Raw genomic sequence first — 27,983 nt, forward strand, 5'->3', positions numbered from 1 at the left:
TAGAGCCATCAGCGCTGTGCGTATAGTGATGTGCGCTGAGCGATCTGTTCTAACCTAGATCGCTTAACACACAGCAAAAATCGCGACGTGTGTACCACCTTTAGCCTTTTATTATATAATGTTTAATAAGAGGTGAGTAGTGGGCCACCCCACACAGCAGGTACATCTATTTGGAATGTCACCTCCCCCTACATCACACCCCTTCACAATCCCAACGGACAGCATGCCGACCAGCAGGGACTATTTCCACTTGGCGTGGAGAGCGCAGCAAGCACGCAAGGGCCTTGTTGCGCTCACCCCCCATTCCGCTGCAGGGATGCCGACCGGCGGTCACACATACCACACACATCTATTTAGGGTGCCAGAGTGATTAGAATATGGTATAAGGCGGCACAGCATTCCATTTGTAGAAAGACACTACTGTACTGTGTTTATTAGGCTTAAAGCATAGCCAAAGAGATCAGCGACGTTTCAGGAATAACTCTGACATTTATCAATAAATATATATATACGGCGCAAACTGGGGCAGACTGATTAGTAATGGATGATGCTGAGGAGAGATATATAAACTGTATATACAGGTAGCACATGCTCGGAGAGCAGACTATACACCCAGTGCTGGGGTCAGGGCCGGCTCCAGGCATGTTCGAGTTGAGCGCCCGCGCAGGGCGCCACCCTTAAAGGGCGCCGCATGCTGGTGCCGACATGTTGGAGCCTGGAGCCGGCACTGTCCTATGCTCAGTGATGTGGCTGTGCGCAATGTTCGGCGCCGGCGTCTGATGTCAGACACCGGCGCCGAACAGCGCGCACAGATCACTTGCAGGCACAGGCGCCGCACAGCGCGCCCGACTACAGCAGCTCTCCACCTCCCTCATCGCCGGCACAGCAGCAGGTACTCTGGGGGCATATGTGGCACTGTGGGGGCATTAATGTTCTGGCACTATGGGGGCATATCTGGCACGGGGGGCATTAATGTATCTGGCACTGCGGGGAACATTAATGTTTCTGGCACTGTGGGGGCATATCTGGCCCTGTGGAGGCATTAATGTGTCTGGCACTGGGAGCATTAATGTATCTGGCACTGTGGGGGCATATCTGGCCCTGTGGGGACATTAATGTGTCTGGCACTGTGGGGGTCATTTATTTGGCACTGTGGGGGCATATCTGGCACTGGGGGCATTAATGTATCTGGCACTGTGGGGAACATTAATGTTTCTGGCTCTGTGGGGGCATATCTGGCCCTGTGGAGGCATTAATGTGTCTGGCACTGTGGGGGTCATTTATCTGGCACTGTGGGGCATTAATGTATCTGGCACTGTGGGGGCATATCTGGCACTGTGGGAGCATTAATGTATCTGGCACTGTGGGGGCATTAATGTATCTGGCACTGTGGGGGCATTAATGTATCTGGCACTGTGGGGGCATATCTGGCACTGTGGGGGCATTAATGTATCTGGCACTGTGGGGGGCATTAATGTATCCGGCACTGTAGGGGCATATCTGGCACTGTGGGGGCATTAATGTATCTAGCACTGTGGGGGCATATCTGGCACTGTGGGGGGCATTAATGTATCTGGCACTGTGGGGGCATATCTAGCACTGTGTGGGGCATTAATGTATCTGGCACTGTGGGGGCATATCTGGCACTGTGGGGGCATTAACGTATCTGGCACTGTGGGGGGCATTAATGTATCTGGCACTGTGGGGGGCATTAATGTATCTGGCACTGTGGGGTCATTTATCTGTCACTGGGGGGGCATACCTGGCACTGGGGGCATTTATGTATCTGGCACTGTGGGGGCATGTCATGTGCATCTGGTGCTGCTGGGGGGCATATCATGCGCATCTGGCACTGCTGGGGGGCAGGTCATGTGTAGCTGGCACTGCTGGGGGCATATAATGCGCATCTGGCACTGCTGGGGGGGCATGTCATGTGTAGCAGGCACTGCTGGGGGGCAGGTCATGTGTAGCTGGCACTGCGTGGGTACTGCCAGTGATGGTGTAGAATACACCTGGGGGGGGGGGGGGGTTACTGGCAGCGATGGGGTGGCATATACCTGGGGGGAGGGGGGGGGGCTGAAAGTGGTGGGGACAGCATATACCGTGGGTGATACAGGATGATGGTGCGAGGACATACGTATGAGGTTGCAGAGAGGAGACAATTAAACAGCAGCCGCCGCCGAACAGCGCCACCTATCCGCACACACTATACTGCCCCTAGCTGAGCACCAGGGGCCCCGCACCCACAGGATGGGGCCACACACAGCAGCACTCACCTCACTCACCGCCCCGCCTCCTATTCTCCCACACTGCAGCTTCCAGTGCACGAGCGCTAGACTCGTCTCCGGACAGTCAGGGGACGCGCCCGGAGCAGGAGACTGGGCGGGGACGCGCGAGTATGCGAGAGGAGATTGGGCGGGATCGTTGAGATGAGGGTGGGAAAGTGACTGGGCGGGAAGAGGCGTGAGAGGGAGGAGACTAGGCGGGGACATGTTATGAGAGGGAGGAGACTGGGCGGGGACATTCGGGCGCTGTGTTCACCGTTCGCGCTGTGACGCAGTCTCATCCTCCGTCCTGAGCTTCTCCAGGTCATGTGACTGCGCAGCGTTGGTTGCCGTGGTGATGCCCCATGATCCTTTGCTTACTGTGTCCCGCTGGATATCCTATCAGTTCCCCCACCTGCCCAGCAGCGTGTTCCCCGTCACTCCCCCTGTGCCCTGTATAGTGTCAGCCCCTGTGATGCCCCATAGCCCCTGTTACACAGTCTGGGGGTTTTGGCATTAGTAGTCAGTGTATAGGTCAGCCTGGGAGGTGGTTGATAGACAGACAGACATTGAAAAGGTCTTATGGTGGGTACACACCTGCCCATGTCAGGGACATCGCGCCAGATGGGTGTAGTACTGGTGACCTTACTGGTCACCTTACCGACGCCGGGATCCCGGCAGCATACCGACGCCGGGATCCCGGTGGGGAGGGGCGAGTGCAGCAAGCTGTGGGCTCGGTGCTGCGGTCGCCACGGGTTCTATTCCCACTCTATGGCTGTCGTGGACACCCACAAGTGGAAATAGTCCCTGTTGGTCGGCATGCCGACCATCGGGATAGTGAGCCGTCGGGCTCGTGGAGGAGGTCATGTGACTGTCGGTCAGCTGACCGGCGGTCACATGAATACTACCCCGCCAGATCCCCCCGCAAGCGCTATCATTCATACACACTGACTGATATCGTTTGGGTCCCGTCAGTGACAGCATGTACCCACATCCAGGTGCATGCCGTCTTGTACAATGGCCCTCATTCCGAGTTGATCGCTCGCTATGGATTTTCGCAGCGCAGAGATCATGGCAGAAAGGGACTAATCTGCGCATGCATATGCACCGCAATGCGCACGCTCGTGGTATGGGTACAACGAGCGACGTGGTTTTGCACAGGTTCTAGCGACGCTTTGAGTCGCAGTGCCGAACGCAGGGAGATTGACAGGAAGAAGCCGTTTGTGGGTGGCAACTGACCGTTTTCTGGGAGTGTTTGGAAAAACGCAGGCGTGACCGGGCGTTTGCATGGCGGGTACCTGACATCGTTACCGCGTCACTCGTCGCAGCAAACATCGCACAGATTAAGTAACTACAGAGCTGGTCTTGTTCTGCACAAAATATGTTTGCAGGCTCTCCGCTGCACAGGCGTTCACACTCCTGCTATGCTAAAATACACTCCCCCGTGGGCGGCGACTATGTGTTTGCACGGCTGCTAAAAGTAGCTAGCGAGCGATCAACTTGGAATGAGGGTCAATATTTTTAGATTTCTGCAGTGGGGTACACTGCGTTCCACAGGGAATACATTGGGGTGTAGTGCAGGATCTTGGATTTAGAGGCACCATCAGACAAAGCTTTGACTGTCCCAGAATGCATTGGGGCCTCCTCTATAACCCCGCCTCCAGGCACTGAGAGCTCAGTTTCGAGTGGTGCCTGCAGGCAGCAGGTCACCTAACAGGCCGGCTGCACTGGGCAGCCCTGAAAAAGCTAGAGAAGACTTCAAGGGATGCAGCACTGTTATATCAGGGTGACATTCAGTGCTGCATTTCTGTCACCTCCCAAGCAGCGTCGCATACTCCCGTGGGTCAGATCCCGGGTACTTGCGGCGAAGACGCTCTGGCTTAGGCACACGGTCGCAGACCCTCTCCTGGTTTGCGTGGCTGCTACAAAGGGAGAAGGTAAGAGGGTCCCCCAGGCGGGAGCCGCCACTAAATCACATTCCTGTTGCAGTCTAGGGAGATGGACCCCGACGCTGGCGTGGACACTTACCGTGCAGGGACCCCACTATATCCGCCAGGGCATAGGAGTACAGGTCAGGTGTACTAACGTCCCTATTGGTAAGGCTCCTTAGTACCGGCGGTGAGGCCCAGCATAGGGCAGTCGGCGCTTGACCTGTAGCCCCGGCCCAGGGTGCCATCTCCTCGCAAATTTCCCGCACTGGAGCAGCCTCACACTCTCCCTCAGTTCCTGACAGAGACGCTGGGTGCCATCTTCTGAGCATAGCTGCTACTGGTCTCTGGGATTGCAGGGCATGATCTCCCCTGTAAAGCCGCCTGTCCACAGTGCTGAGACTTTACAGACACTTGAGCTTTGTACATGTCTTGTTACAGACAGCGTTAGTTAAGAAAGAGTGTACCTAATATATTGGCCCTCATTCCGAGTTGATCGCTCGTTATTTCTCTATCGTCCTAGTGGATGCTGGGGTTCCTGAAAGGACCATGGGGAATAGCGGCTCCGCAGGAGACAGGGCACAAAAGTAAAGCTTTCCGATCAGGTGGTGTGCACTGGCTCCTCCCCCTATGACCCTCCTCCAAGCCAGTTAGATTTTTGTGCCCGGCCGAGAAGGGTGCAATCTAGGTGGCTCTCCTAAAGAGCTGCTTAGAAAAGTTTAGCTTAGGTTTTTTATTTTACAGTGAGTCCTGCTGGCAACAGGATCACTGCAACGAGGGACTTAGGGGAGAAGAAGTGAACTCACCTGCGTGCAGGATGGATTGGCTTCTTGGCTACTGGACATCAGCTCCAGAGGGACGATCACAGGTACAGCCTGGATGGTCACCGGAGCCTTGCCGCCGGCCCCCTTACAGATGCTGAAGTAAGAAGAGGTCCAGAATCGGCGGCAGAAGACTCCTCAGTCTTCTAAAGGTAGCGCACAGCACTGCAGCTGTGCGCCATTTTCCTCTCAGCACACTTCACACGGCAGTCACTGAGGGTGCAGGGCGCTGGGAGGGGGGCGCCCTGGGAGGCAAATGAATACCTATTTTGGCTAAAAATACCTCACATATAGCCTCCGGAGGCTATATGGAGATATTTAACCCCTGCCAGAATCCGTTAAGAGCGGGAGACGAGGCCGCCGAAAAAGGGGCGGGGCCTATCTCCTCAGCACACAGCGCCATTTTCCCTCACAGAAAGGCTGGAGGGAAGGCTCCCAGGCTCTCCCCTGCACTGCACTACAGAAACAGGGTTAAAACAGAGAGGGGGGGCACTAATTTGGCGTTAGAAATATATAAAAAAGATGCTATAAGGGAAAACACTTATATAAGGTTGTCCCTATATAATTATAGCATTTTTGGTGTGTGCTGGCAAACTCTCCCTCTGTCTCTCCAAAGGGCTAGTGGGTCCTGTCCTCTATCAGAGCATTCCCTGTGTGTGTGCTGTGTGTCGGTACGTGTGTGTCGACATGTAGGAGGACGATGTTGGTGAGGAGGCGGAGCAATTGCCTGTAATGGTGATGTCACTCTCTAGGGAGTCGACACCGGAATGGATGGCTTATTTAGGGAATTACGTGATAATGTCAACACGCTGCAAGGTCGGTTGACGACATGAGACGGCCGACAAACAATTGGTACCGGTCCAGACGTCTCAAAAACACCGTCAGGGGTTTTAAAACGCCCGTTTACTTTAGTCGGTCGACACAGACAGGGACACTGAATCCAGTGTCGACGGTGAATAAACAAACGTATTCCTTATTAGGGCCACACGTTAAAGGCAATGAAGGAGGTGTTACATATTTCTGATACTACAAGTACCACAAAAGAGGGTATTATGTGGGATGTGAAAAAACTACCATAGTTTTTCCTGAATCAGATAAATTAAATAAAGTGTGTGATGATGCGTGGGTTCCCCCCGATAGAAAATTATGGGCGGTATACCCTTTCCCGCCAGAAGTTAGGGCGCGTTGGGAAACACCCCTTAGGGTGGATAAGGCGCTCACACGCTTATCAAAACAAGTGGCGGTACCGTCTATAGATAGGGCCGTCCTCAAGGACCAGCTGACAGGAGGCTGGAAAATATCATAAAAAGTATATACACACATACTGGTGTTATACTGCGACCAGCGATCGCCTCAGCCTGGATGTGCAGAGCTGGGGTGGCTTGGTCGGATTCCCTGACTAAAAATATTGATACCCTTGACAGGGACAGTATTTTATTGACTATAGAGCATTTAAAGGATGCATTTCTATATATGCGAGATGCACAGATGGATATTTGCACTCTGGCATCAAGAGTAAATGCGATGTCCATAACTGCCAGAAGATGTTATGGACACGACAGTGGTCAGGTGATGCAGATTCCAAACGGCACAAAGGTGTATTGCCGTATAAAGGAAGAGGAGTTATTTGGGGTCGGTCCATCGGACCTGGTGGCCACGGCAACTGCTGGAAAATCCACCGTTTTTTACCCTAAGTCACATCTCTGCAGAAAAAGACACCGTCTTTTCAGCCTCAGTCCTTTCGTCCCTATAAGATCATATCTGCCCAGGGATAGAGGAAAGGGAAGAAGACTGCAGCAGGCAGCCCATTCCCAGGAACAGAAGCGTTCCACCGCTTCTGACAAGTTCTCAGCATGGCGCTGAGACCGTACAGGACCCCTGGATCCTACAAATAGTATCCCAGGGGTACAGATTGGAATGTCGAGACGTTTCCCCTTCGCAGGCTCCTGAAGTCTGCTTTACCAAGGTCTCCCTCCGACAAGGAGGCAGTATGGGAAAAAATTCACAAGCTGTATTCCCAGCAGGTGATAATTAAATTACCCCTCCTACTACAAGAAAAGGGGTATTATTCCACACTATATTGTGGTACTGAAGCCAGAAGGCTAGGTGAGACTTATTCTAAAAAATTTTTTTGAACACTTACAAAGGTTCAAATCAAGATGGAGTCACTCAGAGCAGTGATAACGAACCAGGAAGAAGGGGACTATATAGTGTCCCGGGACATCAGGGATGCTTACCTCTATGTCCCAAATTTGCCCTTCTCACTAAGGGTACCTCAGGTTCGTGGTGCAGAACTGTCACTATCAGTTTCAGACGCTGCCGTTTGGATTGTCCACGGCACCCCGGGTCTTTACCAAGGTAATGGCCGAAATGATGATTCTTCTTCGAAGAAAAGGCGTCTTAATTATCCCTTACTTGGACGATCTCCTGATAAGGGCATAGTCCAGGGAACAGTTGGAGGTCGGAGTAGCACTATCTAGGATACTGCTACAACAGCACGGGTGGATTCTAAATATTCCAAAATCGCAGCTGATCCCGACGACATGTCTGCTGTGCCTAGGGATGATTCTGGACACAGTCCAGAAAAAGGTGTTTCTCCCGGAAGAGAAAGCCAGGGAGTTATCCGAACTAGTCAGGAACCTCCTAAAAACAGTGCATCATTGCACAAGGGTCCTGGTAAAAATGGTGGCTTCCTACGAAGCAATTCCATTCGGCAGATTTCACGCAAGAACTTTTCAGTGGGATCTGCTGGACAAATGGTCCGGATCGCATCTTCAGATGCATCAGCGGATAACCCTATATCCAAGGACAAGGGTGTCTCTCCTGTGGTGGTTATAGAGTGCTCATCTTCTAGAGGGCCGCAGATTCGGCATTCAGGATTGGATGCTGGTGACCACGGAGCCCAGCCCGAGAGGCTGGGGAGCAGTCACACAAGGAAAAAATTTCCAGGGAGTGTGATCAAGTCTGGAGACTTTTCTCCACATAAATATACTGGAGCTAAGGGTAAATTTATAATGCTCTAAGCTTAGCAAGACCTCTGCTTCAAGGTCAGCCGGTATTGATCCAGTGGGAAAAACATCACGGCAGTCGCCCACGTAAACAGACAGGGCGACACAAGAAGCAGGAGGGCAATGGCAAAAACTGCAAGGACTTTTCGCTGGGCGGAAAATCATGTGATAGCACTGTCAGCAGTGTTTCATCCCGGGAATGGAAACTGGGAAGCAGACTTCCTCAGCAGGCACGGCCTCCACCCGGGAGAGTGGAAACTTCATCGGGAAGTTTTTTCCACATGATTGTAAACCGTTGGGAAATACCAAAGGTGGACATGATGGCGTCCCGTCTGAACAAAACGGGACAGGTATTGCGCCAGGTCAAGAGACCCTCAGGCAATAGCTGTGGACGTTCTGGTAACACCGTGGGTGTACCAGTCGGTGTATGTGTTCCCTCCTCTGCTTCTCATACCTAAGGTGCTGAGAATTATAAGACGTAGAGGAGTAAGAACTATACTCATGGCTCCGGATTGGCCAAGAAGGACTTGGTACCCGGAACTTCAAGAGATGCTTACAGAGGTCTTATGGCCTCTGCCGCTAAGAAGGGACTTGCTTCAGCAAGTACCATGTCTGTTCCAAGACTTACCGCAGCTGCGTTTGTCGGCATGGCGGTGGAAAGCCGGATCCTAAGGGAAAAAGGCATTCCGGAAGAGGTCATTCCTACCCTGGTCAAAGCCAGAAAGGAGGTGACCGCACAACATTATCACCACATGTGGCGAAAATATGTTGCGTGGTGTGAGGCCAGGAAGGCCCCACAAAGAATTTTCAACTCGGTCGTTTCCTGCATTTCCTGCAAACAGGAGTGTCTATGGGCCTCAAATTGGGGTCCATTAAGGTTCAAATTTCGGCCCTGTCGATTTTCTTCCAGAAAGAATTGGCTTCAGTTCCTGAAGTCCAGAAGTTTGTCAAGGGAGTATTGCATATACAACCCCCTTTTGTGCCTCCAGTGGCACTGTGGGATCTCAACGTAGTTCTGGGATTCCTCAAATCACATTGGTTTAAAACCAGTCAAATCTGTGGATTTGAAGCATCTCACATGAAAAGTGACCATGCTCTTGGCCCTGGCCTGGACCAGGCGAGTGTCAAATTGGTGGTTTTTTCTCAAAAAAGCCCATATCTGTTTGTCCATTCGGACAGGGCAGAGCTGCGGACTCGTCCCCAGTTCTCTCCCTAAGGTGGTGTCAGTGTTTCACCTGAACCAGCTTATTGTGGTGCCTTGCACCTACTAGGGACTTGGAGGACTCCAAGTTGCTAGATGTTGTCTGGGCCCTGAAAATATGTTCCAGGACGGCTGGAGTCAGGAAAACTGACTTGCTGTTATCCTGTATGCACCCAACAAACTGGGTGCTCTTGCTTCTAAGCAGACTATTGCTAGTTGGATGTGTAATACAATTCAGCTTGCACATTCTGTGGCAGGCCTGCCACAGCCAAAATATGTAAATGCCCATTCCACAAGGAAGGTGGGCTCATCTTGGGCGGCTGCCCGAGGGGTCTCGGCTTTACAACTTTGCCGAGCAGCTACTTGGTCAGGGGCAAACACGTTTGCTAAATTCTACAAATTTGATACCCTGGCTAAGGAGGACCTGGAGTTCTCTCATTCGGTGCTGCAGAGTCATCCGCACTCTCCCGCCCGTTTGGGAGCTTTGGTATAATCCCCATGGTCCTTTCAGGAACCCCAGCATCCACTAGGACGATAGAGAAAATAAGAATTTACTTACCGATAATTCTATTTCTCGGAGTCCGTAGTGGATGCTGGGCGCCCATCCCAAGTGCGGATTATCTGCAATACTTGTACATAGTTACAAAAATCGGGTTATTATTGTTGTGAGCCATCTTTTCAGAGGCTCCGCTGTTATCATACTGTTAACTGGGTTTAGATCACAAGTTGTACGGTGTGATTGGTGTGGCTGGTATGAGTCTTACCCGGGATTCAAAATTCCTCCCTTATTGTGTACGCTCGTCCGGGCACAGTATCTAACTGGCTTGGAGGAGGGTCATAGGGGGAGGAGCCAGTGCACACCACCTGATCGGAAAGCTTTACTTTTGTGCCCTGTCTCCTGCGGAGCCGCTATTCCCCATGGTCCTTTCAGGAACCCCAGCATCCACTACGGACTCCGAGAAATAGAATTATCGGTAAGTAAATTCTTATTTTTTCATCGCATCGCAGTGAAATTTCGCTTAGTGCGCATGCGCAATAGTCGCACTGCGACTGCGCCAAGTAACTTTGCTATGAAGATAGGATTTTTACTCACGGCATTTTCTTCGCTCCGGCGATCGTAGTGTGATTGACAGGAAATGGGTGTTACTGGGCGGAAACACGGCGTTTTAGGGGCGTGTGGATGAAAACGCTACCGTTTCCGGAAAAAACGCAGGAGTGGCCGGAGAAACGGGGGAGTGTCTGAGCGAACGCTGGGTGTGTTTCTGACGTCAATCCAGGAACGACAAGCACTGAACTGATCGCACAGGCAGAGTAAGTGTGGAGCTACTCTAAAACTGCTAAGTAGTTTTTGATCGCAATAATGCGAATACATCGGTCGCAATTTTAGGATGCTAAGATACACTCCCAGTAGGCATAGGCTTAGCGTGTGTAACTCTGCTAAATTCGCCTTGCGACCGATCAACTCAGAATGAGGGCCATTGTACGAGTATTCGTACGAGTATTCTGATATATACCTCCGGTCTAGGACCGCGCTGTTATATACTAGTCCAGTGCAGTTTTATTGTGCTTATAATAATCTCTGCATTGCATGTGACTGTGTGTGCCTGTACCTGCTGTATGGTTTCACTCTCATGTGTATCCCATCTAAGGTAGCTATTTCTATATTCTATACCCGAAGTACTTAGGATGTTTTACTGTGTTACAGTCACGTACACCGGGATTTAGTCCACAAGTTTGTGTATTCTGACGCTGTTTGTGTACTTTGTCCGCAAGTTTTGTACTCTGTCTGGCTTCATCTTACTAATAGCCTGATTGTTGCTTTATTACAATGTCTAACAATAAGGGCAGTAAAACTCTGGAAGCTCCTGTAATTTGCAAGGCATGCTTCAGAGGTTTACCTGAGGGGGAAGTATTGTGTGATGGTCTGTGTACTAAATGTCATACACCTCCCAGTCAGCCTGCAGCTCCTGTAACTACTGTACAATGGAGCTACCCTGGGCTATGTTCACTACCCTCCTAGGGACTCTGGTGGACAGTTTAGCACCCCCTATGGGCCCACCGGTTCCTCTGCTACCACAAGTTGTCCCTATAGTAAATCCAACTTGGGTGGAGAATTTGTCTACCCAGCTTCAACAGTTAAATCAGTCTTTGTTTAGACAGAAATCTGCTCCTGGTCACTCCTGTGTCTCTGGGTCCTCTAAGCGGGCTGCTTCCTCCTCACAATCCACTAACCTCTCTGATGTTTCATCTGATGAGGAGGCGGAGCATACGGTCCTGTCAGACAGAATCAATCGTTACTGACGAGGATTCTACCTTACAGGTTGATGTTCCTGCCCTGATGGATGCTATTAAGCAGATCCTACAGATCACTAAGGATGAGGATTCCACTACAGTGGCCAAGAAAACGGATACTGTATGTTTAAACAACAGAAGGTGGTTAAAACTGTATTAACCTATTCTGATCATCTTGTGGACATCAATAAAAAAAACCCTGGTCTACACCAGGTAACAAAAACTTTCTGCTCCTAATCGGGCTTTGGCTCGCTACCCTCTCCCTGCAGAGTTATGTAGTAAGTGGGAATATCCACCGCCGGTGGATTCTCATGTCACCTGTCTCATGGTTTCATCTACTCTGCCTGTCACCACTGTCACCTCCCTGAAGGAACCGACAGATAAGCGTGTTGAGGGATGCCTGAAATCTATATATTCCCTCACTGGGGCCATTCATAGGCCCACCATATCTGCCTATTGGGCCGCAAAGGGTATTGAGGTGTGGATTTAGGTGTTAGAGGATGAGCTGCTCGAGTATATTTCTGACAAAGCCAGACAATACCTGTCTCACTTATGCACCACCACCTATTATATTCAGGAGGCGTCCTCTGAGGTGGGGATGCTGGCAGCCAAAACGTCATTCACGTCTGTCTTGGCTTGCCTTATACTGTGGTTAAGGTCGTGGAAAGTGGATTTGAACTCCAAGAAGACATTGGAGGTACACCCCTTTACGGGGAACATTTTATTTGGAGAGGACCTGAATAAAATAGTGTCTGAATTAGCAGCTGCTAAGACTGCTTTTCTTCCTCCTACTAATCCTTCTGCCTACCACTTTTCGTTCCTTTCAACCTCAAGGGAAAGCCAAGGGTCAGTCTTACCCCAGACAATCTCGTGCTCCCAAGACAACCAAAGCCCAAGATGAAACCGTCCTGGGCAGTCCGTCAGCCTGCTTCAAAACTAGATAAGCCTGCTGCATGACGGGGCGGGCCTCCTTCTGGGGGACCTCGGGTGGACTTCTACAGTTTGCCCAGGTCTGGTTAAAGACCACTTCAGACACTTGGGTACTGGAAGTTGTCTCTCGTGGGTACGCTGTCTCCTTCAGGAGACATACCCCTCACCAGTTCTGCACTATGGTACTCCCTTCGGATCCGTTAAAGACGCAGGCTCTACAAACAGTGGTAAGTTCTCTCCTGAGTACAGGAGTGGTTGTGCCGGTACCTCAGTCCCAGTGTGGCAGAGGCTATTATTTAACCCTGTTTCTTGTGTAGAAACCCAATGGGTCTTTTCGGACTATTCTCAACCTTAAGTCACTGAACAAATTTGTGAGGGTCGCCATGTTTCATATGCGCTCTATTGTGCTGGCGATGGAACCTGGAGATTACATGGTATCCCTGGATATACAGGATGCTTATCTGCATATTCCTATTGTCATATTGCATCAGCAGTTCCTGCGGTTTGCTATTGGCTGCAGTCACTACCAATTCCAGGCTCTGCCGTTCGGACCGGCCATCTTCACCAAGGTTATGGCCATGATGACGGTGCACCTCCGTTGCCAGGGAGCCAGAATCCTGCTGTACTTGGACGACCTGCTGATTCTGGAGAGTTCCCATGATGTCCTCCTCAGTCATCTACAATTGACGGTGAGTTGCTTACAAGCCCACGGATGGCTGATCAATTGGAAGAAGTCCTTGCTGGTCCCAGCTCAGGGCATGGTGCACCTAGGGGCGCTCCTGGATACACACAGTCAGAGACTGTTCCTGTCTCCAGACAAGGTTCTGAAAATCCAGGACAGGATGAGACACTTCATTCGTCACTCCAGAGTGTCGATTCACTTGGTGATGCAAGTACTTGGCCTGATAGTGTCGACGTTTTAAATGGTGGAGTACGCTCAATTTCATTCCCGCCCCCTGCAACAATAGATTCTTGCCAAGTGGGACGGCCTGCATCATCGGATCAGATCCCAAGGGATCTTGTTGACTTCGGAGGTTCGTTTGTCGCTGACCTGGTGGCTCCAGGACCAGCAATTGAGCAGGGGCCATCCCTGGGTCCTCCTGACGATGGACACCAGTCTGAAGGGATGGGGAGTGGTGTTGGAGCAACACTCTTTTCAGGGTCGGTGGACCAGGGAAGAATCACTCATCCCAATGAACATCCTAGACTTGAGGGCGGTGTTCAATGCATTATCACTTGCCCTACCTCTGGTACAGAGCAGACCGGTTCAGGCTACAGTCAGAAAATGCCACGGCGGTGGCACACATAAACCATCAAGGTGGCACTCAAAGCCTCGTGGATGTGAAGGAAGTGTCAAAAATCCTTTGTTGGGCAGAACGCCATCTGCCAAGTATATCGTCAGTGTTCATTCCGGGTGTCCTGAACTGGTAAGCATACTACCTCAGTCGCCAGGATGTACACACTGGATAGTGGAGTCTTCATCCTGAAGTCTTTCAACTCCTAGTGTACAAGTGGACGTAGACCTAATGGCGTCTCGACACAATCACAAGGTTCCGGTCTTCAGATCAATGAACCTCAAGCAGCATTCGTGGATGCACTGGCAATTCCATGGAACTTTCGGCTGCCTTATGTGTTCCCTCCAGTGTCACTTCTGCCCAGGGATCTACAAAAGTTCAAACATGAAGGAGATATGTTGCTTCTAGTCGATCCGGCGTGGCCCAGACTGCATTGGTTCTCAGACCTGCATGGTCTATCGATGGGGCATCCCCTTCTACTTCCTCAATGACCAGACCTCCTCGTACAGGGCCCTTGTCTCTACCCAGACCTGGTCACACTGGCTTTGATGGAGAGGCTCTTGAAGCATCACTCACGAGAGCCAAGGATTTTCAGAGGTGGTAATTCAAACGATGTTGAAAGCTATTCTTACTTTACCTGGTGTGCTGAGAAGAATTATGATGTACATAGATTCAGAACTTCCAGGATACTGGCTTTTCTGCAAAGAGGCCTGGACTTAGGTCTTCGCCTGGACTCCCTCAAGGTTCATATATCTGCCTTGTCGATTTGGTTTTAGAGAAAATTGCCTCTATACCTGATGTTCAGACGTTCATTCATTGCGTTATTCAGACTCAGCCTCCCTATGTCCCTCCTGTGGCTCCATGGGATTTGTCTGTTGTGCTGAATGCTCTGCAAGAGTCTCCATTTGAGCCTCTTGAATTGGTGGACATTAAATGGTTCACATGGTTCTTGCTGGCTATTGCCTCTTAATGCAGAAGAAAAAAAGAGGAGGTGTTCCGCACTGGTAATTAATAGCAGACAGGACCTTAATACCAGGTAAAATGTCTGTAACCGACTTTGGAGAATCTAACACTGTGTGTGAATATACCGTCGGTGGTGCACCCTGAGTCAGTACCAGTGAACAAGCCTGTAATAGGTGAAACGGCCCGTTTGGTGGAGATATTGGGCAGCCCAGCCCATATCTCTCTGGTGATATCCCGGTCACGTATGCGCCCATTTGGGCAAATCTATATCAGATGTAATTGCTTACCCTATTTTCTCATGCACCACTCATCTTTAACAAATTGTTTGACTCATATGTTATCCTCCCAAAGAGACTGCAATCTTTGTACTGGATTTGACTTTAAATAGCAATTTTTTCCATCATAGGGAATTTTTCCTTGTACATCATATATTTCAAAGTATCATTTGCATAGCTGAATATCTTCTGATCACTATTTGTCATTTAGAGTGATTCTAATAAGCTGCAGTTGGCCACAGTGCATGGATTCTAGATATAACTGCTTACTTCTATTTCTTATGCACCATTCATTTTAAACAAATTCTTTGATTCATATACTATCCTACCAAAGAGACTGCAATCATATGCTCATGTTTCAAATACTTACACTGTGATTAGACTGTTTAATTTAGAACAGAGAATGATAGGCATGTATTTCTATATATATTGCATTTGCACTCACTTCAGAATTTTCTAACTAACAATTGCTATTTGGATTGATTTTAATCAGCTGCATTTGGCAGCTGGTTATGGAACCATAATTAATTATTCTCTACATATGGGGGGTCATTCCGAGTTGTTCGCTCGCAAGCGGATTTTAGCAGATTTGCTCATGCTAAGCCGCCGCCTACTGGGAGTGAATCTTAGCATCTTAAAATTGCGAACGAAGTATTCGCAATATTGCGATTACACACCTCGTAGCAGTTTCTGAGTAGCTCCAGACTTACTCGGCATCTGCGATCATTTCAGTGCTTGTCGTTCCTGGTTTGACGTCACAAACACACCCAGCGTTCGCCCAGACACTCCCCCGTTTCTCCGGCCACTCCTGCGTTTTTTCCGGAAACGGTAGCGTTTTTTCCCACACGCCCATAAAACGGCCTGTTTCCGCCCAGTAACACCCATTTCCTGTCAATCACATTACGATCGCCAGAACGATGAAAAAGCCGTGAGTAAAAATCCTAACTGCATAGCAAATTTACTTGGCGCAGTCGCAGTGCGGACATTGCGCATGCGCACTAAGCGGAAAATCGCTGCGATGCGAAGATTTTTACCGAGCGAACAACTCGGAATGACCCCCATAGACAATATGCACTCGTTGTACTGGATTTGGCTTTAAATAGCAAAAAAAAATGTTGTTTCCCATCATAGGGAATTTTCTTTTTATATCATATATTTTCAAGTATCATCTGCATAGCTTAATATCTTCTGATTACTAATTGTCACTCAGATTGATTCTAATTAGCTGCGGTTGGTCGCAGTGTATGGATTCATAATCAATGACTCTCCTCTTTTTTCTTTTCTTTATTCTATATACCCAATTTATGCCATATTGGCATTTATTGCTATCAATATTATTTTCTTGTACTCCTGCACACCTGTGCTAAGGTGCTCTCTCATCCAGTTTTGGTCACTATTTGGGAAGTGACCATTTTTCAGTGAAGCCTCGTTCTGGACAGCAGAAGTACTATTCTATTTATCGTGAATTAGTACTCTCTCATCCATCTGTTTACGGCCATACTCCACAGGAGACGCCTAATCCCGTCTGATCTTGGAAGCAAAGCTCTGGTAGGCCTGGTCAGTACCTGGTGGGAGACTGCCAAGGAACACCAGATGCAGTAAACTGTGCTGGAAAGCAGAAGGAACATGCCCTTACTCTTGTTTCTTTTCTACCTTCAACAGTGCTAATAGATTCATCTCTATAGGGATTATAGGAGAACATTTTAGTCTCTCTTTAAATTTATGGTGGCTTTAGTCCACTCTTCAGGGCTCAATCAATAATCTGTCAATAATTATTACTTACCTAGCAGGCTATACACCTCTGTCTATCCTGCTGCATCAAAACACCTATGGTGACACCACTGTCAAATATTTATACAGTAGGTGGACCGATACCACATTAGGCAACAAACTATCTAATCCATTGGTTCCAATATTGACATACGGGATATCATTCTAGGAGATTTTTAGCTATCTAATTGTCAGTGGACACATGTTAAGCTAATTGTTGTCAGTGGACACATGTTAAGCTACTCCTAATTTTTCACCTTGGTAGTATTTACTGTCCATCAGTTTTATATATTTTTTATTTTAGATTATTCTTGTCAGTCACACCTTATTTTATAAGATTTATAATAAAAGTTACATTTTATTATCTATCAATTTTTCAGATAAGAGTGCCCCAGCATAGAGTCTTTCTTTTTTCTTTTTCTTTCCTATGGCTGTTGCCTCTGCAAGACGGGTGTCGGACTTACGTGCTTTGTCCTGTCGTCCACCCTTTCTCATATTGCACCGGGACCGGGCAGTTCTACGAACTCACCCAGGTTATTTGCCTAAGGTGGTGTCATCTTTTCACCTTAACCAAGAGATTGTGGTTCTGGCCTTTGGCCCTCATTCCGAGTTGTTCGCTCATTCTTTTTCTTTGCATCGGTGCGATAAGTCGCAAACTGCGCATGCACAATGTTCGCAGTGCGTCTGCGCCAAGTAAATTAGCACAAAAGTTTGGTATTTTACTCACAGCGTAACGAAGAATTTTCATCGTTCTGGTGATCATAGTGTGATTGACAGGAAGTGGGTGTTTCTGGGCGGAAACTGACCATTTTATGGGTGTGTGTGAAAAAACGCTGGAGTGGTTGGAGAAACGGGGGAGTGTCTGGGCAAACGCTGGGTGTGTTTGTTACGGCAAACCAGGAACGAAACTGACTGAACTGATCGCAGTGGCAGAGTAAGTCTCGAGCTACTCGGAAACTGCAAAGAAATTTCTAATCGCTATTCTATTCGCAATTCTGCAAATCTTTCGTTCGCAATTCTGCACAGCTAATATTCACTCCCAGTAGGCGGAGGCTTAGCGTGTGCAAAGGTGCTAAAAGCAGCTAGCGAGCGAACAACTCGGAATGAGGGCCTTTGTCTCTTCAGAGTTGTCTCCCAAAGAACGTTCTTTGGATGTGGTTAGGGCTCTACGAATCTATGTGGAGAGGAGTGCCTCTATCAGGAGGTCAGATTCCCTTTTTGTTTTGTTTGATTTTCACAAACGAATAAACCAGATGGATTAGAATGGTGATTGCGCAGGCTGGACTCCCAGCTCCTGCTGCAGTTAAAGCCCATTCTACTCGGTCTGTTGGAACTTCTTGGGTGGTCCGCTGCAGTGTGAAGGGGTATAAATAATCATGTGGACTCTCCCTCCGTTGTAATGATCTCTCTTTCTCTCTCTTAGCAGTCATTATAATGAAATAAATTGACTCTCAGAGGGATTAGAAGCTATTGATGTATGTGTTCATATTTTAACACAGCACTATGTAAAATATGATCTCAATGAATCCATTCTTATAATCATCTATTTCTCTAACGTCCTAGTGGATGCTGGGAACTCCGAAAGGACCATGGGGGATAGCGGCTCCGCAGGAGACTGGGCACAACTAAAGAAAGCTTTAGGTCACCTGGTGTGCACTGGCTCCTCCCACTATGACCCTCCTCCAAGCCTCAGTTAGATTTTTGTGCCCGGCCGAGCTGGAGGCACACTAGGGGCTCTCCTGAGCTTCTAGAAAGAAAGTATATGTTAGGTTTTTTATTTTACAGTGAGACCTGCTGGCAACAGGCTCACTGCACCGAGGGACTAAGGGGAGAAGAAGCAAACCTACCTGCTTGCAGCTAGCTTGGGCTTCTTAGGCTACTGGCCACCATTAGCTCCAGAGGGACCGACCGCATGGAACTGGCCTTGGTGTTCGGTCCCGGAGCCGCGCCGCCGTCCCCCTTACAGAGCCAGAAGCAAGGAGAGGTCCGGAAAATCGGCGGCAGAAGACATCAGTCTTCACCAAGGTAGCGCACAGCACTGCAGCTGTGCGCCATTGCTCCTTATACACACTTTACACTCCGGTCACTGAGGGTGCAGGGCGCTGGGGGGGGCGCCCTGAGCAGCAATAAATACACCTTGGCTGGCAAATATATCACAATATATAGCCCCAGAGGCTATATATGTGATAAATACCCCTGCCAGAATCCATAAAAAAGCAGGAGAAAAGTCCACGAAAAAGGGGCGGAGCTATCTCCCTCAGCACACTGGCGCCATTTCTCCCTCACAGCTCCGCTGGAAGGAAGCTCCCTGGCTCTCCCCTGAAGTCTGCACTACAGAAAAGGGTAAAAAAGAGAGGGGGGGGGGCACTAAGTTTAGGCACAGTAAATATAGTAGCAGCTATAGGGGACATAATTCAGTTAGTCCCTGCATTATATAGTGCTCTGGTGTGTGCTGGCATACTCTCACTCTGTCTCCCCAAAGGGCTTTTGTGGGGTCCTGTCCTCTGTTAGAGCATTCCCTGTGTGTGTGCAGTGTGTCGGTACGGCTGTGTCGACATGTTTGATGAGGAAAATGATGTGGAGGCGGAGCAGATGCCTATAGAAGGGATGTCACCCCCTGCGGGGCAGACACCTGAGTGGATGGTTTTATGGAAGGAATTACTTGCAAGTGTCGACTCCTTACACAAAAAATAAAGCGCTCACACGTTTGTCTAAAAAGGTGGCACTACCGTCTCCGGATACGTCCGCCCTCAAGGAGCCTGCAGATAGAAAGCAGGAGGCGATCCTGAAGTCTGTATATACACACTCAGGCATTATACTTAGACCAGCTATTGCGTCAGCATGGATGTGCAGTGCTGCCGCTGCGTGGTCAGATTCCCTGTCAGAAAATATTGACACCCTAGACAGGGACACTATTCTGCTAACCATAGAGCATATAAAAGACTCAGTCTTATACATGAGAGATGCACAGAGGGAGATCTGCCGGCTGGCACATGGAAGTTTTGCCTTATAAGGGTGAGGAGTTATTCGGGGATGGTCTCTCGGACCTAGTTTCCACAGCAACAGCTGGGAAGTCAGCATTTTTACCCCATGTTCCCTCACAGCCTAAGAAGGCGCCGTTTTATCAGGTGCAGTCCTTTCAGACCCAGAAAAACAGGCGAGGAAAAGGCGGGTCCTTTCTGTCCAGAGGCAGAGGTAGGGGAAAAAGGCTGCAACAAACAGCAGGTTCCCAGGAGCAAAAGTCCTCCCCCGCTTCTTCCAAGTCCGCCGCATGACGGTGGGGGTCCACAGGCGGAGCCAGGTACGGTGGGGGGCCGCCTCAAAAATTTCAGCGATCAGTGGGCTCGCTCACAGGTGGATCCCTGGATCCTTCAAATAGTATCTCAGGGGTACAAACTGGAATTCGAGGCACCTCCACCCCACCGGTTCCTAAAATCTGCCTTGCCGATTACTCCCTCAGACAGGGAGGCTGTGCTAGCGGCAATTCACAAGCTGTATTCCCAGCAAGTGATAATCAAGGTGCCCCTACTTCAACAAGAATGGGGTTACTATTCCACACTGTTTGTGGTACCGAAACCGGACGGTTCGGTGAGACCCATTTTAAATTTGAAATCCTTGAACACGTACATAAAAAAATTCAAGTTCAAGATGGAATCGCTCAGGGCGGTTATTGCAAGCCTGGACGAGGGGGATTACATGGTATCCCTGGACATCAAAGATGCTTACCTGCATGTCCCCATTTACCATCCTCACCAGGAGTACCTCAGATTTGTGGTACAGGATTGCCATTACCAATTCCAGACGCTGCCGTTTGGACTGTCCACGGCACCGAGGGTGTTTACCAAGGTAATGGCAGAAATTATGATAATCCTTCGAAAAAAGGGAGTTTTAATTATCCCGTACTTGGACGATCTCCTAATAAAGGCGAGATCCAGGGAGCAGTTGTTGGTAGGAGTAACATTATCGCAGGAGGTGTTACACCAGCACGGTTGGATTCTGAATATTCCAAAGTCACAGCTGGTTCCAACGACACGTCTACTGTTCCTGGGTATGATTCTGGACACAGTCCAGAAAAAAGTGTTTCTCCCGGAGGAGAAAGCCAAGGAGTTGTCATCTCTAGTCAGAGACCTCCTGAAACCAAAACAGGTGTCGGTGCATCACTGCACGCGAGTCCTGGGAAAGATGGTGGCTTCTTTTTACGAAGGAATTCCATTCGGCAGGTTCCATGCCAGAATCTTTCAGTGGGACCTGTTGGACCAATGGTCCAGATCGCATCTTCAGATGCATCGCCTAAAAACCCTGTCTCCAAGAACCAGGGTGTCTCTGCTGTGGTGGCTGCAGAGTGCTCATCTTCTAGAGGGCCGCAGATTCGGCATACAGGACTGGGTCCTGGTGACCACGGATGCCAGCCTTCGAGGCTGGGGGGCAGTCACACAGGGAAGAAACTTCCAAGGACTATGGACGAGTCAGGAGACTTCCCTACACATAAATATTCTGGAACTAAGGGCCATTTACAATGCCCTAAGTCAGGCAAAACCCCTGCTTCTACACCAGCCGGTACTGATCCAGTCAGACAACATCACGGCAGTCGCCCATATAAACCGACAGGGCGGCACAAGAAGCAGGATGGCGATGGCAGAAGCCACAAGGATTCTCCAATGGGCGGAAAATCACGTACTAGCACTGTCAGCAGTGTTCATTCCGGGAGTGGACAACTGGGAAGCAGACTTTCTCAGCAGGCACGACCTCCACCCGGGAGAGTGGGGACTTCATCCAGAAGTCTTCACACTGATTGTAAATCGTTGGGAACGGCCACAGGTGGACATGATGGCGTCCCGCCTAAACAAAAAACTAGAGAGATATCGCGCCAGGTCAAGGGACCCTCAGGCGATAGCTGTGGACGCTCTAGTGACACCGTGGGTGTACCAGTCAGTTTATGTGTTCCCTCCTCTGCCTCTCATACCAAAGGTACTGAGAATAATAAGAAAACGAGGAGTAAGAACAATACTCGTGGTTCCGGATTGGCCAAGACGAGCGTGGTACCCGGAACATCAAGAGATGATCTCAGAGGACCCATGGCCTCTGCCGCTCAGACAGGACCTGTTGCAGCAGGGGCCCTGTCTGTTCCAAGACTTACCGCGGCTGCGTTTGACGGCATGGCGGTTCAACGCCGGATCCTAAAGGAAAAGGACATTCCGGAGGAAGTCATTCCTACGCTGATTAAAGCCAGGAAAGATGTAACTGCAAAACATTATCACCGCATATGGCGGAAATATGTTGCTTGGTGTGAGGCCAGAAAGGCCCCAACAGAGGAATTTCAACTGGGTCGATTTCTGCACTTCCTACAGGCAGGAGTGACTATGAGCCTGAAATTAGGCTCCATTAAGGTACAGATCTCGGCTCTGTCGATTTTCTTGCAGAAAGAACAAGCTTCACTACCTGAAGTTCAGACATTTGTAAAAGGAGTGCTGCATATTCAGCCCCCTTTTGTGCCCCCAGTGGCACCTTGGGATCTCAACGTGGTGTTGAGTTTCCTAAAATCACATTTGTTTGAGCCACTAAAAACCGTGGATCTAAAATATCTCACGTGGAAAGTGGTCATGTTATTGGCCTTGGCTTCGGCCAGGCGTGTATCAGAATTGGCGGCTTTGTCATGTAAAAGCCCTTATCTGATTTTCCATATGGATAGGGCAGAATTGAGGACTCGTCCTCAGTTTCTCCCTAAGATGGTATCAGCTTTTCACTTGAACCAACCTATTGTAGTGCCTGCGGCTACTAGGGACTTGGAGGATTCCAAGTTACTGGACGTAGTCAGGGCCTTGAAAATTTATGTTTCCAGGACGGCTGGAGTCAGGAAAACTGACTCGCTATTTATCCTGTATGCACCCAACAAGATGGGTGCTCCTGCTTCTAAGCAGACTATTGCTCGCTGGATTTGTAGCACAATTCAGCTGGCGCATTCTGCGGCTGGACTGCCGCATCCTAAATCAGTAAAAGCCCATTCCACAAGGAAGGTGGGCTCATCTTGGGCGGCTGCCCGAGGGGTCTCGGCTTTACAACTTTGCCGAGCTGCTACTTGGTCAGGGGCAAACACGTTTGCTAAATTCTACAAATTTGATACCCTGGCTGAGGAGGACCTTGAGTTCTCTCATTCGGTGCTGCAGAGTCATCCACACTCTCCCGCCCGTTTGGGAGCTTTGGTATAATCCCCATGGTCCTTTCGGAGTTCCCAGCATCCACTAGGACGTTAGAGAAAATAAGATTTTCCTCACCGGTAAATCTATTTCTCGTAGTCCGTAGTGGATGCTGGGCGCCCATCCCAAGTGCGGATTGTCTGCAATACTTGTACATAGTTATTGTTAACAAAAGGGTTATTGTTGAGCCATCTGTTGAGAGGCTCAGTGTTTTCATACTGTTAACTGGGTATAGTATTACGAGTTATATGGTGTGATTGGTGTGGCTGGTATGAGTCTTACCCGGGATTCAAAATCCTTCCTTATTGTGTCAGCTCTTCCGGGCACAGTATCCTAACTGAGGCTTGGAGGAGGGTCATAGTGGGAGGAGCCCGTGCACACCAGGTGACCTAAAGCTTTCTTTAGTTGTGCCCAGTCTCCTGCGGAGCCGCTATCCCCCATGGTCCTTTCGGAGTTCCCAGCATCCACTACGGACTACGAGAAATAGATTTACCGGTGAGTAAAATCTTATTTTCTCTTATGTCCTAGTAGGATGCTGGGGTCCATTTAGTACCATGGGGTATAGACGGGTCCTTTGGGAGCCACTGGCACTTTCAAAGTTTAATAGTGTGGGCTGGCTCCTCCTTCTATGCCCCTCCTACCAGACTCAGTTTAGAAAATGTGCTTCGGAGGAGCCGGTCACAGCTAGGGGAGCTCCTAGGAGTTTTTCTAGTTTTATTGTTTTTCTCAGAGTGTTAGGTACAGGGAGGCTGCTGGCAACAGCCTTCCTGCTTCGTGGGACTTAGGAGGGGAGTAGGAACCATCTCTTGAAGTTAATGGTTCTCTATCTCCGCTGACAGGACACTGAGCTCCTGAGGGTGCTGATCGCAAGCCCACGAGGTGACCGCTCACTCCCGCAGCTCGGTCGCCACCACCTAACAGAGCCAGAAGAAAGAAGAGTGGTGAGTTCAGCGCCAGCGGCCCGGGTTAGCGGGTCGCCGGTGGGAATGGTGGCACAAGGGTGGGAGCGCCGTTCTGTCAGGCTGCACTCCATGAAGGCTTACCAACATTTCTATGTAGACGCGGCTGAGGGGCGTACTGGGCCAGCGCGATCACCCTAATACTGGTAAAACAGCTAATGGGCTAATCCCGCTGTAAGCACTAAAGACCTCAGGCCAGTATAATTATATTGTGTGCGGGAAGCTGCGTGCCATTACATGGGCGGGGCTTCTCAGAGCGGATCCAGCACTCACCAGCGCCATTTTCTCACTGAAGCACTCTGACAGGGAGCGCTGATCCTACACATTACTCTATTTACTGCGGTACCAGGGTGTTATAGACCGGGGGAAGAGTGAAGTTTGTACTATTTCCCAAACCCCCTCCCTGGCCCACTCCCACTCTCCCGCCCCCTCCCCCTCTCTTTCCTAATGCCCCTCTCCAGCCCCCTCCCCCTCTCTTTCCCAAACCCCCTATCCGGGACACTCCCCCTCTCTTTCCCAATCCACCTCTCTGCCCCCCTCCCCCTCTGTGTCCCAAACCACCTCTCCGCCACCCTCCCCCTCTCTTTCCCAAGTCATCTCTCTGCCCCCCTCCCCCTCTGTGGGCCAACCCCCCTCTCTACCACCCTCACCATCTCAATCTGACCCACCCTCTGTAAGCTCCTCCCCCTTCCATCCTCTTTCCCAAATCGACCCTCCTTCCCCCATCCTGCCACCTTCCCCCATCCAGCCACCATCCCCCATCCAGCCAACATCCCCCTTCCATGAAAAAGAGAGAGAAAGGGTTCGAAATGCCCTAAAGTGGTGCACACAAAGTTTAATTAAAATATAACTTTTAATGTAATATATGGTAAAACCAGCGAATATTAAAAGGAAAGTAAAGTAGTGTAAATAAGAAAGAAATAGTGATTAAAATTAAGAAAACTGCGCACCAGATGTCACCCAAATGATTTTATCTCATTTATAAGGTTATAGATTAATGAAGAGTGTATCAGGAGTATGTAATTCCTGTATATCTGTGTTTCTGCTAGCTATAGAGGAACTCCTTCAAAAAGTGTCTCAAAATTTTCTAATCCCTCCCAGGATTCATAAAACGAGACTATTGTGAAAACAGGACTCCAGTTTTCATAGTATGTGCTATAATAGAATGATAGTAATACTCTAATAGTTTACTGTGTTTCAGAAATAGCAGTAATAAACTTAATCTCCCAAAGCTGTGAGCTATGTTTTCAATGTATCATAAAAATGGTAACAGAAATCTGGTTAGACTTTGAATGTATCTCAAAAGTATCTGAGTGCCCTCATGCACTTCATAAATGTTGTTACATCCTCTAGAGGAGAGCCAGTAAACATATGATACATTTGTATCGCATAAACGAGAAACAGCTGCTGTCAGTTCACAGAATGAGCTCTGGCAGCTTGATGTCTTTTAGCTGTTAATACGTGATGATCTTGTCTTGTTTAAATGTAACAAGGTAAAGAGTTTATAGCTGCCGTCGCTGCTGATAGAAATAAATCAGCATTTCCTAGTCACAAAGTTATTTACTTAGCACTTTATCTCTTTATGTGGCTATATTATTTGTTTATTTATGTGGTCCATATGAGACCATTCAGGATTTAATATCTCCTATTGTAACATAAGATAGTGAGGGCTCACTCTATACTCAAAATATTTTGTGCATAATTTATTCTTTTATTTAAATGATTCAGAGAAATGCACTAGTGGTCAAACCTTCATAATCAAATTCTGATACCTTGATATATTATACGCCCACAAAGTCACAATTTTTAAACATTTATTGTGATGTTCATGAAAAGAGTTTCATTAGTATGTGCTTTCAATAGGTTTATAATAGCTGAGAGATTATTATAAATGTGAATCGTGTCACTGTGTTATATCTTGTCCTTTATTCAGTAGTTTTCAGTATATGCACATGTATATCAGATGTTTAATGTTGTGGCATTTCGAACCCTTTCTCTCTCTTTTTCATGCAGATTTACTTTGCCTGTGGTAGCACCCCCTAAATGGTTATGAATAACGCAGATGTGTTTTGAATAATACAAATTGGGGTCATTCTCGGAATAAGAATTAAACCTGTGCGACCAGTACTACAATTATTAACATCCCCCTTCCAGCCTACATCCCCCAGCCAGCCAACATCACCACCATCGGAATGGGCAGCAGAGGCCCCAGGAGCCACTTCAGGGAGGTGGGCAAGTGGCAGAGGAGAGTAAGTTCACACATATTGACATTTCTGTTTGAAACGTATTTAACGTCACATTCTAATAAATGCAGTGTTGTACTGTGGCCAATCTTTTGTCAAGGTTAAATGCTTGTCTTCTTCATCATGGTATGAATGATGCATTTACATTTGTGTGAGGATCATTAGATGTACAGTGTATACGTCTGCAATGTTGAGGATGCCCACTCTAGGTCGACAATCATTATGTCGACAGGGTTGCCCGCACAACAGGGTCTGTATGTGATACATTATATGCAAAACATTTAGACCTGAGTGGAGTTTAGTTTGTGGTTTTACTTTTACACTTGTGCCTGGGTATTCCATTATTTGCACATTGATGTTGCAGGATTCACTTTGTTAGGCAGGCTAAGAACACAGTGATTTGTGTTGTGAAAGTTACACTCCTACAATTTTGGATTTCTATATTTTGAAAGCAGTTAGACCTTATGTAGTAAGGCAGGCTTTCAGGGAGTGTGGGCATACTAGGATATGTTGACCTTCTGAAGATGTTGATATGCAGAGTGATGATTTAGGGACAAACCCCCCCCCCAAAAAAAAAAAAAAAACTCTGCTTCACTCCAGATATGAATTAATCCCTTATGGTGTTACATTTACTAAGATGGTAGTTCTATTTAAGATGGGATGTTGACCATAGCAACCAAGCAGATTCTACTTCTCATTTTTTACACATCTTCTACAAGATATGTTTAATGTTATTGGTTGCTATGGGCAACGAACCATCTAAAATAGAACTCACATATTAGTAAATGTACCCCATGGTGTGGTACACTTTCTTAAAAATATTATATAAAACAATAAAAAAATTGCTGAGCAGGCTTGTGTGTTTTTCTGCTACTGTTTTCTCATTGAAACATCCATGATGTAGTCACTTTGCCATTAAAGCAGGCCTGTCAAAACTTCGGCCCTCCAGCTGTTGAGAAAGTACACATCCCAGCATGCCCTGAAACAGCTTTAGCATTCTATGACTGCAAAAATGTGTCAAGGCATGCTGGTATATGTAGTTTCACAACAGCTGGAGGGCCACAGTTTGGACATGCCTGCATTAAAGTGTGCTTTGTGCCTTGCTTGTATAATAGGTAATGTAAGTTAGTAATATTTTCTTTGCCTCTTCATTTCAGATGTTGCAGTTGGAGATCCCACCAGTTTGCCTGGGATTGTGGCCAGCTTGAAAACCAACCTGAGGGCCGTGCTGGCTGATATAGAAAAATTGCAAAAACATTTCAAAAAACAAAAAAACAAAAAGCTGTTCCCCCAAAAATTTTATTTTCACAAATTCATAAAAATTGTAAAAAAAAAAATGAGTAGCCCCAGCGTCATGCGGTGGATTTGGTAGAAGCCGGAGAGGACTTCCGCTCTTGGGAACTTGCCACAGCCTGTGACCTCTTTCCCCGTCCTCTTCCTCTCGCACCAAGGAAGGAGGATCCTCGTTCTTTTTTTAATTTATGGGGCCGAAAGGACTGCATCTGATAGTGGGGAGTTTTCTTCTGTTGTGCAGGAACATAAGGTAAAAATGACGACTTACCCGCGGTAGCCGTAGATACCAGGTCAGTGAGGCCGTCACCAAACAAGACACTACCATTAAACAGTAAAGACTCCATTGCCTTCTTAGAGTCAGCATCAGCATTCCATTGATGAATCCAGAATGCTCTCCTAGCTGAGACTACCATGGCATTGGCCCTTGATCCCAAAAGGCCAATATCCCTTAAAGCTTCTTTTAAATATCCTGCAGCGTCCCTGATATGACCCAGATTCATAAGCACGTTATCCCTATCTAGGGAATCTATCTCAGATGACAAGTTAT

The 27,983-nt window shown here is 48.4% G+C and overlaps 1 protein-coding gene, 1 long non-coding RNA gene and 1 pseudogene across 3 annotated transcripts in view; 2 read left to right on the top strand and 1 right to left on the bottom strand.

Annotated features, from left to right (window-relative positions):
* Positions 1-2,580, bottom strand: part of LOC134935984 (zinc finger protein 260-like) — a 31,340-nt gene extending 28,760 nt beyond the window's left edge. Inside the window, exon 1 of the mRNA XM_063930850.1 lies at positions 2,277-2,580. The gene's annotated coding sequence lies outside the window, so the exon portion shown is untranslated. The remainder of the gene's footprint in view (positions 1-2,276) is intronic.
* The window catches only part of LOC134935985 (uncharacterized), a 45,902-nt gene extending 18,263 nt beyond the window's left edge, over positions 1-27,639 (top strand). The window contains exons 1-3 of one of the 2 annotated variants that reach the window (XR_010180432.1): positions 2,501-2,588; positions 25,914-26,149; positions 27,301-27,638. This is a non-coding gene — a long non-coding RNA (uncharacterized LOC134935985). Of the gene's footprint in view, positions 1-2,500; positions 2,589-25,913; positions 26,150-27,300 lie in introns of those variants that run through there. The other variant, XR_010180433.1, reaches the window with a different exon arrangement.
* LOC134937677 (5S ribosomal RNA) lies at positions 16,465-16,582 on the top strand (annotated as a pseudogene).
* Positions 27,640-27,983: the final 344 nt, after the last annotated feature.

This window comes from Pseudophryne corroboree, chromosome 6, assembly GCF_028390025.1.
Source record: "Pseudophryne corroboree isolate aPseCor3 chromosome 6, aPseCor3.hap2, whole genome shotgun sequence".
NCBI lineage: Eukaryota > Metazoa > Chordata > Amphibia > Anura > Myobatrachidae > Pseudophryne > Pseudophryne corroboree.